We start from the raw sequence: 10,121 nt of genomic DNA, 5'->3' as shown, positions 1-10,121 counted from the left end.
ACTTTCGATCATGGCAAGTCTTGTAAAGTTACTATAGCAACCATAGTTGAAATTGCATGGCAATACAAACATTTGCCGCTCCCAAGGAACGCTCCCCATATATTGAAGTCATTTCCAAATTAACAGATTAAAAAGGAAAATATTGTGATAAAACCGGTTTAAAGGTACGAACTTGTATATTTTCAGAAAAGGGGGGAAATATTGCATTTTACAGATTTTATTTTAAATAGCTGAGCATTTATTTTTGAAAAAATATTTATAGCCATAAATTTAAATGTGTACATGCTCATAAATATACATGTTTTTTCTCAAAACAAAAATAGAATGTTTACCGCGTATTGAAAAAGATTTACCATATATATTTAAAATATTCAACATATTTCCTAAACTACTGATTGCGTATTATAAAAATGTTCGTTGTTTATTTTTTTTAAAAATTGCTTATTAAAAGAAATCATTTTGTAGTTAGAAACTGTGCGTTGCCTATTTATAAATGTATATTGCTTATTTAGAAATGTTCCCTAAATATATTAAAAGCAATCATCATATTTTCAAAAATGTTTGTCATGTATTTAAAACGTGTTCATCTCATATATGAAAAAGCAGTCATGGTGTATTTAAATCGATGTCATCACGTCGTGTATTTAAAAAAACTCCCACCAAATATTATGTATTCGAAAATTTCATTTACTTTCAGAAACCTTTATACATAAAAAAAAATTGTGCATACACCTGTAAACATCTATTCATATACAATTAATGGGAAAATGTTTAAATTATATGTAGCCACCATCCCTCTCAAATAAGGCTTTTGCCGCACTTTGTAAATAAAGCCCAAATGGTCAATCTGATACAAGGTGGAGAGTGAAAACGACAATTGAAAGAGTAACGAGAATGCCAGCAACTCAGCAGCGAGTGAGAAAATAGGAGTAACCACACCTAACAATAGGCCACCAAAACCACCGATGAGGAACGAAACCATGCCTCCTTTGCAAACCGCCAGGCTCCTTTACACCTCACAGATCAAGCTATTGCAGGAGAGTGCCGCCTACCCTCTTGTTACAGGAGACGCGGAGTGCCAATGATGCTAATAGATAGCTAGGATTCAGAGTGGTGACAACAGGGACAAATGGAAAAGATAGGAGACCAAAAGCGCCATCCCACACTAGAGTCGAAGAAGCTTCTAGCTAGGGTCAGAGCATGTCTGAATATGCCGAAAGGCCGAGTTTGAAAGGTTCCTGACCTCCGCGACGATGCCCCAAGAGGCTGACAACACAACAAACTTTTGCCATTGAGTCCAAAAATATGTACTAGGCCTTTCACCCGAAGCCCTAACACATAGAGGGGCCCCCACAAAGACACCCCCAAGAGGGAGGCAACATCCACAAGCATCACCGTCGCTAGCGCCGCGTGAAGCTTTCGCTCGAAACCTGACATGTGTCACCTTAGGTATGAGGGTCAAGGATCCAACCCGAGGGGAGCAACACTGCAGCCAACACAATCCCCCCTCTCCCCAGATTAAGACTAAGGAGCCAAGATCATCCGCTGCCCTCCCCTTGTTAACCACATAGCCAAGACAAGAGCAACCACCACAACAACTTTGCTGCTCGTAGAGCCAACCATACAACATCACCTTCCAGGGGCACCACTCTTGACATCCATACCCCGCACCCTCGCCTCGCAAACATATGACTTGGTCAGCACCTCCTTTCCCATCCCTTACACCTCAACAACCCTATCCTAGACACATTGGAGAGGTTCACATCCCCATGACAACACCCTAACACATGAGAGGCGATTCTGGAGGGGACCAAGTATCAGGGACACCGCAGCCCACCTAGCCACAACTCCCAACGCCCCGGGACCAACAAGCCACTGATGGTGAGGGTAAGGGGCGTTGCAGCCACCTCTCGTGGCTCCCAAACAGAGCCACCTAGCTGGGAAGGCACGTTGTCACACCCCAAGCTAGGCGGTGTCGTCGGGTCAAGGAGGGACACAACAGCCCCACTAGCCATGGATCCGATATGAGGAGGCTACCCTGTCACCTGAGGAAGGGCAGAGGCCGGTAGGGTGCTGGTGCGCGAGGAACACGAGATGTGCGGGTGGTGAGAGGATGCGATGAGAGGAGATCAACTACCCAAAGACTATCAGGTAGCATGCAAAGGACCAATATGTGGTATCCCTTGGGTAGCACTATTTTTTGGACAAATGAAAAATGTCTGGGGAAATGTCGTATCCGCACACGGACAATAGGCTGATATCCTTTGGAGAAGGTATCTCTTTCAAAGGTTAGCCATAAACTCCTCCGATGACAACAAGTGGAGCACATGTCGCCACATGAGAGTTTTGGTGGATTTATCCACTAGATCAGGAGGTTGCACACATTTTTTTTAATGAAAACAAGTTCCTAAATCTGATAATCTCTTGAACCAAGTGACAAAATTAAGTTTTCACAATTGCATTACTCACGTTGAGATCTTCAAGATAAGGTCACATGTTGATGGATTTGAACTTTGTTTAGACGTAACTCGTACTCCCATGATATGAAAATCTTATGCCTCCCGTGGAAACATACTTGTGCTTCCTGTCGCAATGTACGTTTGCTTCATCATGCAGCAAACCATCATGGGACACACACATCACATCTTGCATGTGACACACAACTCACCTTCTTGAACACATTGTGTATCACACCTTCATGCGTGTGATGTGTCGCACAACACGCCTACACTAGTGCGCTGCGTATTTTGCATGACACGCAACACACCTTCGCACGGGCAGCAGAAATTGGACTACATGAGAAAAATGAAAATGAAAAGGAAAAAACAGAAGGAGAAAAGATAACTAGAGAAAAGTAGAGGGGAAACATTTCCTGCTTTTCCGCGCCTTCCACGCATCGCTCATGAGTTAGGAGGGAATCCGTTAATTGGTTGCTCCTAAATTAGAAGTCACAAGTTACGGGTACCTTTTGCAATGGTTACCCAAAACTCATTTGGTAGCAACACAGATGAATTTTTACATGGCGGAGCTGCCCATGCTTCATCCACACGTCGACTAGTAATGTGCGCCCGCTCCAAAAAAGTGCCCCTTTTGGTAAAAGAGGGCGCACCTATTTTTTGCTTTGGGTATTTTGCAATAAAGGACGGCTATGAGATCCTCTTATGGGAGGACAAGTGGCTGGAAAATGCCACTCTTCGACAAGAGTATTCAGGGTCATTCGGCCTTATACTGCATTCTACGCGATGAAGATGCTCATGCGCATGTTCTCAACTCCTCCCTAGCAAATGTACCATTTAGGCAGGACTTGGTTGGCCTCCATCTACTGTCATGGCAACATCTTCTATGCTGGTTGGATGAGATTCACTTGACAAAAGGACATGAAGCATTTCACTAGAATCTAACTACAAGTGCATCCTTCACAGTCCATTCTATGTACCATGCATTTTTGCACTCAAATATTCAAGTGGACTATAATAATCAAATATGGAAATCAATGATCTCTACTACTAAAGGTGAGTTGGTCGTTGTACAGTTGCCTCCACCTCTGCCCATCCCCCATTTGTTTTTCTCTCATGTACATCACCCCTCCCACGTCCTACATTAACTCAATCAAATCAAATCGAAACCTCAGATAAATCAAAACTTTCCATGCGTTCCTCTACCCATGGGTAAATCAAATCTTGCAAAACCTCAACTGAACCAAACTTTTCTTGTGTTCCCTCACCCATACCCAAATGAAATTAAATCTTACCAGAATCTCAACTAAATCAAAAAAAATGATGTGTTTCCTTACCCCTACTCAAATCAAATTAAATCTTATCAAAATCTGGAATATGATGGGTGCAAGGTATATGTTAGATACAATTGATGTTGAACCACTATAATATGTATGACGTCGTTACAATGTACTGACAATTAGCTAGTACCACTAGAAGTTAAGATTTTCATGCGATATCATCATAGGATGTTGTTCTGACAAAGGACAACCACGCTTGCCACAACTGGCAAGGAAGTACGAAGTGTAGTTTTTGCACACTCGATGAGACAATCGAACAGCTCTCCTTTCAATGCCAGTTTGCGATTTCTATAAGGTTAGTCTTCCAAAATCCAATAGTGTCCAATTTGTATCAACCCACAAGTGTTGCCAATATATAAGTCACTGGCTCGATGAAATACCAAAAAAGTATTGTACACTTATAAGATGGAAAAATCTGCCTTACTATGATAGTTTTGGTTATTTTTTATGGCAAAACTTCTTCTCCCATGTTTATTATATACCATTATATGTATTGGCTTCGTACGTGGTCTATGCTTTAGTGTATGGAGTATCAACCGTTGTTTACAGTGGTGTGTATGCGGTTGAAACCGGTGGTAAACATAGGTGCAGGCGTACTTTTTGGATTGGTCCTTCACCATCCTCGATATTGGCATAGTTTCAGCCTCATATGACTTTATTGTAGCCACTATGTCCTTTCTATACTGTGTCAGACTGTCTATGTTGGCTGTGTGTAGAGGCCAGGTGTCAATCATTATGCTATGTGTCCGCTTGATGCCATATTTCAAGTTAATAAAAGTGCCATTTATCAAAAATATTAATTCAAAATCACTAGTTAGGGATACTCCTTGTAAAGGTTATTCCAAACTTTTTTGGTGGCCACAATTGATGTACCATGGATGAATTTCTCCATGGCGGCTCTGCAGTTCCTACAAGATCTATTGCACATATATATTACAGGAGTAGGATTTGGGGCCCAAAATTTTTGGGTAACTGTGCAGTCGAACACCTCACACATGCATGTTGATGTCCTTGGGTGTGTATGGATTGAATTTCCAAGCACAAGGGTGCCAATCATACCGATACTTACTATATATAAAAAAGGCATCTATGTAAATAGAATTAGTAGGCAACTAAAGATAATTCTGAATTACTAACAACCAATAGGGGTGGCCACTTCGAAGCATAATATCGATGCATGTCTTACTTTCAAATTTTAAACTTCACACTAGATATGTAACTTTTTTTTGAGAGACACTACATTTAAACTTGACATGTTTACATTTGCACTCAAGCAACATGTATAAATATCTCATCAATATATTTGTACCATATTGTCAACCAAACATAGGAATCATCAACGTGCAACCGGACCTGTGGACATTGCAAGCACCTTCTTAACATTATGTTCCGGTTGAAATGCAATGTTGTTCTTGTCCATATCAATAGACCGATCATCGAAGTAAGGATCATAACTCAAGTTCGGGTTGTCACTACCACCGCTAGTGTACGTGCCGTCATTTGTGTCCTCAACGGTGCTGCCCTCCTCAAGCTCGATGCACTCTTGCAGCTGCACCACCACATTGGTCATGGTGGGTCGATGTGTCGATGCATACTCAGTGCACTTTAGGGCAATTTCCACCACCTTCCAAACGCTGTTGACATCATAAATTCCACACATACTTGCATCAACCACACTTTCAATGTTGCCTTGCGCCATTCGTTGCCGTGCCCACTGGATGATGCTGATGGACACAACTTCCCGTAGTATGGCTGGCTTCCCTGTAACTACCTCCAAAAGAACGACACCAAAGCTGTATACATCACTCTTGGCCGTTGCCTGCATCGTCGCCTGGTACTCAGGATCGACATACCCGGGTGTGCCAACAAGTGTGGTAGTTGACACATGGTTATTGTCGCCTTCGAAGGCCTTGGACAAGCCAAAATCAGCAATCCTAGCCTCCATCTTTGCATTTAAGAGGATGTTGGTGGTCTTCACATCCCTGTGAACCAGAGGCGGGTTGCACCCCTTATGCAGATACTCTAGCCCTGCAAATTCCCGTACCAGCCAGTGCTCATGTTTCTAGAAACATAAAACATTCAATAACAACATACTCTACACTGAAGGGTGTACCTTGTGCAGATTCAAGTGCGATTCGGAGTCTTTGTCTCCAGGACAAACATCGTCCTTGAAGTTTGCTTCCTACAAATAGTTTGACCTTTTGTCAATTTGAAATGCTTAAAAGACACTTGAAAATGAAGTTATACCGCTATACAATTACATACCTTCAATATGGTCATGCAAGGTTCCTTCTGACATGTACTCATAGACAAGTGCCAAATACTCCCCATCCTTGCAGTAACCAATCATGGTGACAAGATTTTTTTGTGATGAATCCGTGTCAAAATGCGAGCCTGGAAAAATGTTCATAACTTATCAAATTTCACTCCGAAACTCCTTCACACAATATTCACAATGTAGTCATGAACCATGAATTGCAGTCAAACAATTTGTTTACCTCTGCGAGAAACTCCTTATCACCTTGATCAGAGGAGTGAGATCGCAGCTTCACCGCGACCTGAGTGCCGTCCTCCAGAAAACCGTCATAGACGTACCCAAACCCTCCCCGTCCGAGTACTCGCTCGAAGTTGTTTGTTATCATCTTGAGCTCCTCGTAAGTGAATTGGCGGCTCTCAAGTCGCAGCGAACCGTCCGCATACAAATCATCTCCCGACGCGTAGCTGGTCATCATCTCATTGCGTGGCCTCACAGAGTTGTTTATTGATCCTTCATAGGTGACAAATAGCACAACCAGAATTAGTAGTGCTGATTGACTAGGAAAAGGGCCAGACAGTTGTTGTGCTCTTGTCGATGCCTCACCTTGGCATTTTCGTCTTATAAAGCAAAAGAGTACTGCCACCACCATGACCACTATCAGAACTGCAGGGATGGCAATGTAAATTGCTAACTTGCTCTTCTCTTTAGTTGGCAGCTGACATGAATTCCCATTGGTGCAAATGTCTGGATTGTTGCCATATCTAACAGAAAATGAAACGAAGATGATTCATTTAATTTATGAACTATCATGATACATAGGATGGGAATTGAAATGGAAAACAAATACCTTAGATCGAGTGAGCCATCTTGGACCCTTACGAGGAGTCCAGAGGGGATTGATCCATTCAGCTGGTTGCGTGACAAATCTCTGTAGAAAAAAATATACTAGAACTATTCACATGACTCGAAGTAATTCATGGGAATGTTTATACTACAAAAATTGCCTGACTTACAAAACTGTCAGTGAAGTTAATTGCGAAAGAACATTTGGAATTGAGCCTACCAAGTTATTGTTTGATAGATTCCTGCAAGATATGAAACATGTTTTTATCATTGTTTTTGCATAAAACTTCAACGGATGTTAAAATATATTCATAATTCAACACATACAAGTATTGGAGGGCTTTGAGGTTGGCAAAAGATGATGATATATCACCATTCAGATCTCTGGAGGACAGGTCTCTGCATAGAGCAAACATCCAGTGGATTAGTTTCACTCCATAGTAAGAATGTCACCCTCTTGGCCACTTGACATTTCCAATTTTTTCACTGAATAAGATCCGTGCAGATATGAATTACTCACACTCTTATGATCCCTGGGGGCCTTGCAATGGCGTAGCTGCATGTCAAGCTGTCCCACACCATGACAGTCCCTGGACCGCACGGGTCGCCCATCCAGTTTTTACGCACCTGATACTTCACCTTGATCGCCATGATGGCAGACACTGCAGTCAGTAGCACTCAATTTTTCAATGGACTTTTGGAAATTAGATACTACTTTATGCATTAAGTGGCACTCAGCTTTAGTAAGATGTTTGCGCAGTTTTAGTTAGTAGCCTGTAGTTTGACAAACTTGAGAATTGAGATGGGGCTCGTTCAATGCTGATCTCAAGGTTTAGAAATGTGACTGCAGTTTAGAAAAACTCAAAGCTACTAAAGTGTGTGCTTGTCCAACTACGTATTTTATGTGTCTATAATGTACATACAGCACAGAGTGTGGTTTTGTGTAGCTGGAGCTACACGGTACCCCTTATCTTAGCCATCCATTTTGGCATCAAGATCCGTGCAGGCACATTTGTCATTTTTGTTTCTCTCAAACGAAACAACGTATAAACTTCACACTTTACAGGACAACAAAACATTCTAATTACTACGTGGGAAAAAACTTTCAGATTTTTTCATGCATTTAAAATGCTAAAAATTATTTTTTAATCAAAAAAATTCACATTTTGTATATTTATGTTGGTCCAAAAAATCTGAAAGTTTTTTCACATATTGAAGTTGTAAAGTTTGTTTGATCTGGAAAGTTTGAAGTCCATATGTTCTTTCATTTGAGAGAAACAAAAAAGAGAAATCTGCTTGTTGCAAGTTAGTTGAAGAGTACGGATCTCAAAGCAATGTTGAAGGGCTGAAGATAAGAGGTTCCATGTAGAACGAGCTACAAAGGAACTTTGTGTACAGCACACAACATACCGTCCTGGGAGTTTGTGCTGAGGTTGGTGGTGGGTATGACTGAGAACAACTCGAGAGCATTGATAATTGGCGGCAGCGTCGAGTTGGTGGTGGCGTTGAGGGAGACGATGTAGTAGCTCTTCCGGATGGCGAAGGTATTGTAGCTGGCCTGTCCGTACAGGTATGGTGGCCTCATGACATCTCGGTTCAACAACTTGCCATTGAGGTTGATGTAGAATTCGCGCACAGCGTTGCTTGGGAGGAGCTGCAACTCCGAGAAGTGCATGATGATGATGTACCCTGGGGATGGGTCGTTGGGTTGGGGCTGGGGCTCCCAGTCGAATTCTATGTTGTGTGAGGCGTTCCGCGGCCTAATGGCCGTCTGCATCACGGCCATCGGCGCCTCGAAGGGGCTGTCGGCTTCGTACTTGACCCTTCTCGTCGTTGATATCTCGGTCCACGATGAAGAGTTAACCCAAGGGAACCACATTCTATCGTGTGGATCATCAGGATACCTGATCGATATTTGTGGTTAGTAATGAACCAATTAAGGTTATTGTCATGTTAAAAACAGGGGTAAGCTTGTGATCTTTGATATACTGTCACACACAAAAAATTATGATCTTTAGCACACCTGATACCGGTGTTTTCGTCGCCGCCAAAGTTGAACCTGGTCAACAGCACGAGCCCTTGCGCCGCGGTCACCTGTGGGTACATTGTCTTTTTGAGCGGCCTGAGGTCCAGCCCGGAGATGAAGGGCGTCCCGGCACCGGTGTTGATCAGGCAGACCTGCACGTAGTCATCCGGCACCACGACAATGACCTCCACGAACTTCGCCGCGAATGGGCTGGAGATGTTCACAGTGTGCCAAAAGTTGACGCCGATGTGAAGGTCAAACATGGGCAGCCGATGGAGGCCATCGTAGTTGCCGTACATGAACCTGGCCCGGACGAGGTACTTGAGCCCGGGTACGATGGACCGGAGCGTGTAGCAGTTCCGCGTGCCAGCTGCGAAGCTGCGCAAGTTGTACCAGCTCTTGCCCATCAACGGAGTTACATACTCGGCCGAGATGTTGTGGCAGGTTCCGGCGTCGTCCGTGAAGCCGCCGTTGTCCGGGGCGATGGAGAGTTTGGTGGTGTTATCCGTGTAGCCCGTCTCCCCCTGCAGACCGCAGTCTATGCTTATGAATCCTGCAGTGCAGTGCACACCATGAGATGAATCGATCACCACGTAGTTAAAGATGACCCGATGGCACAATGATATGCTGTGGTGTATGAATTATCCATTGCCTTGTGATCTTTTGAGTTTTGAGGCAACATGAAACTTTGAGAATGCATGTATTATACCTTTACTGTCAGGCTGGGCACGAGCTTGCAGTACGCCTCCGGCTCCGAGGCTGAGGCAAAGAAGCAGCAGCCACGGCGTGGCCGCCATTGCTCGTGGCGTTAATTGCGCTAGTGCACACGCAAGAAGCAGCTAATGGAGCGTCGATCATAACATATGTTTGATATGGGCAGCTTCAACTCAATACCTTCTATTAAAAAAATTAGACAACTTGTGCAGGCTTAATCTAGATACTAAGCAAGAAAGTCAGATATGTCCGACTGTCACATCAACACCGACTTGATTAACCAAGTCGTCACACACACACAGACCGCCTTGCTTACTAAAACCCTTTTTCAGTTAACGTCCGGGGACACACCAGGAATCGGCGAGTCGCTCTACCGAGGAGGCCACGACTCGATCTGTTCAGAAGAAAAAATAATGTGGGTTGACATGGGTTTGCAGAGATTTTTACGCTCTTTGAGGCAAGACATGGGCTGGAGAGTTGACACT

At 43.3% G+C, this 10,121-nt stretch overlaps 1 pseudogene; it reads right to left on the bottom strand.

The window, feature by feature from the left end:
- Positions 1–6,053: 6,053 nt before the first annotated feature.
- On the bottom strand, positions 6,054–9,719 carry LOC119309961 (annotated as a pseudogene).
- Between the last annotated feature and the right edge of the window lie 402 nt (positions 9,720–10,121).

Source organism: Triticum dicoccoides, chromosome 1B (assembly GCF_002162155.2).
Source record: "Triticum dicoccoides isolate Atlit2015 ecotype Zavitan chromosome 1B, WEW_v2.0, whole genome shotgun sequence".
NCBI classification, from domain to species: Eukaryota; Viridiplantae; Streptophyta; class Magnoliopsida; order Poales; family Poaceae; genus Triticum; species Triticum dicoccoides.
The sequence above is the reverse complement of the archived record's forward strand: the minus strand, read 5'-3'. Positions and strand labels throughout refer to the sequence as shown.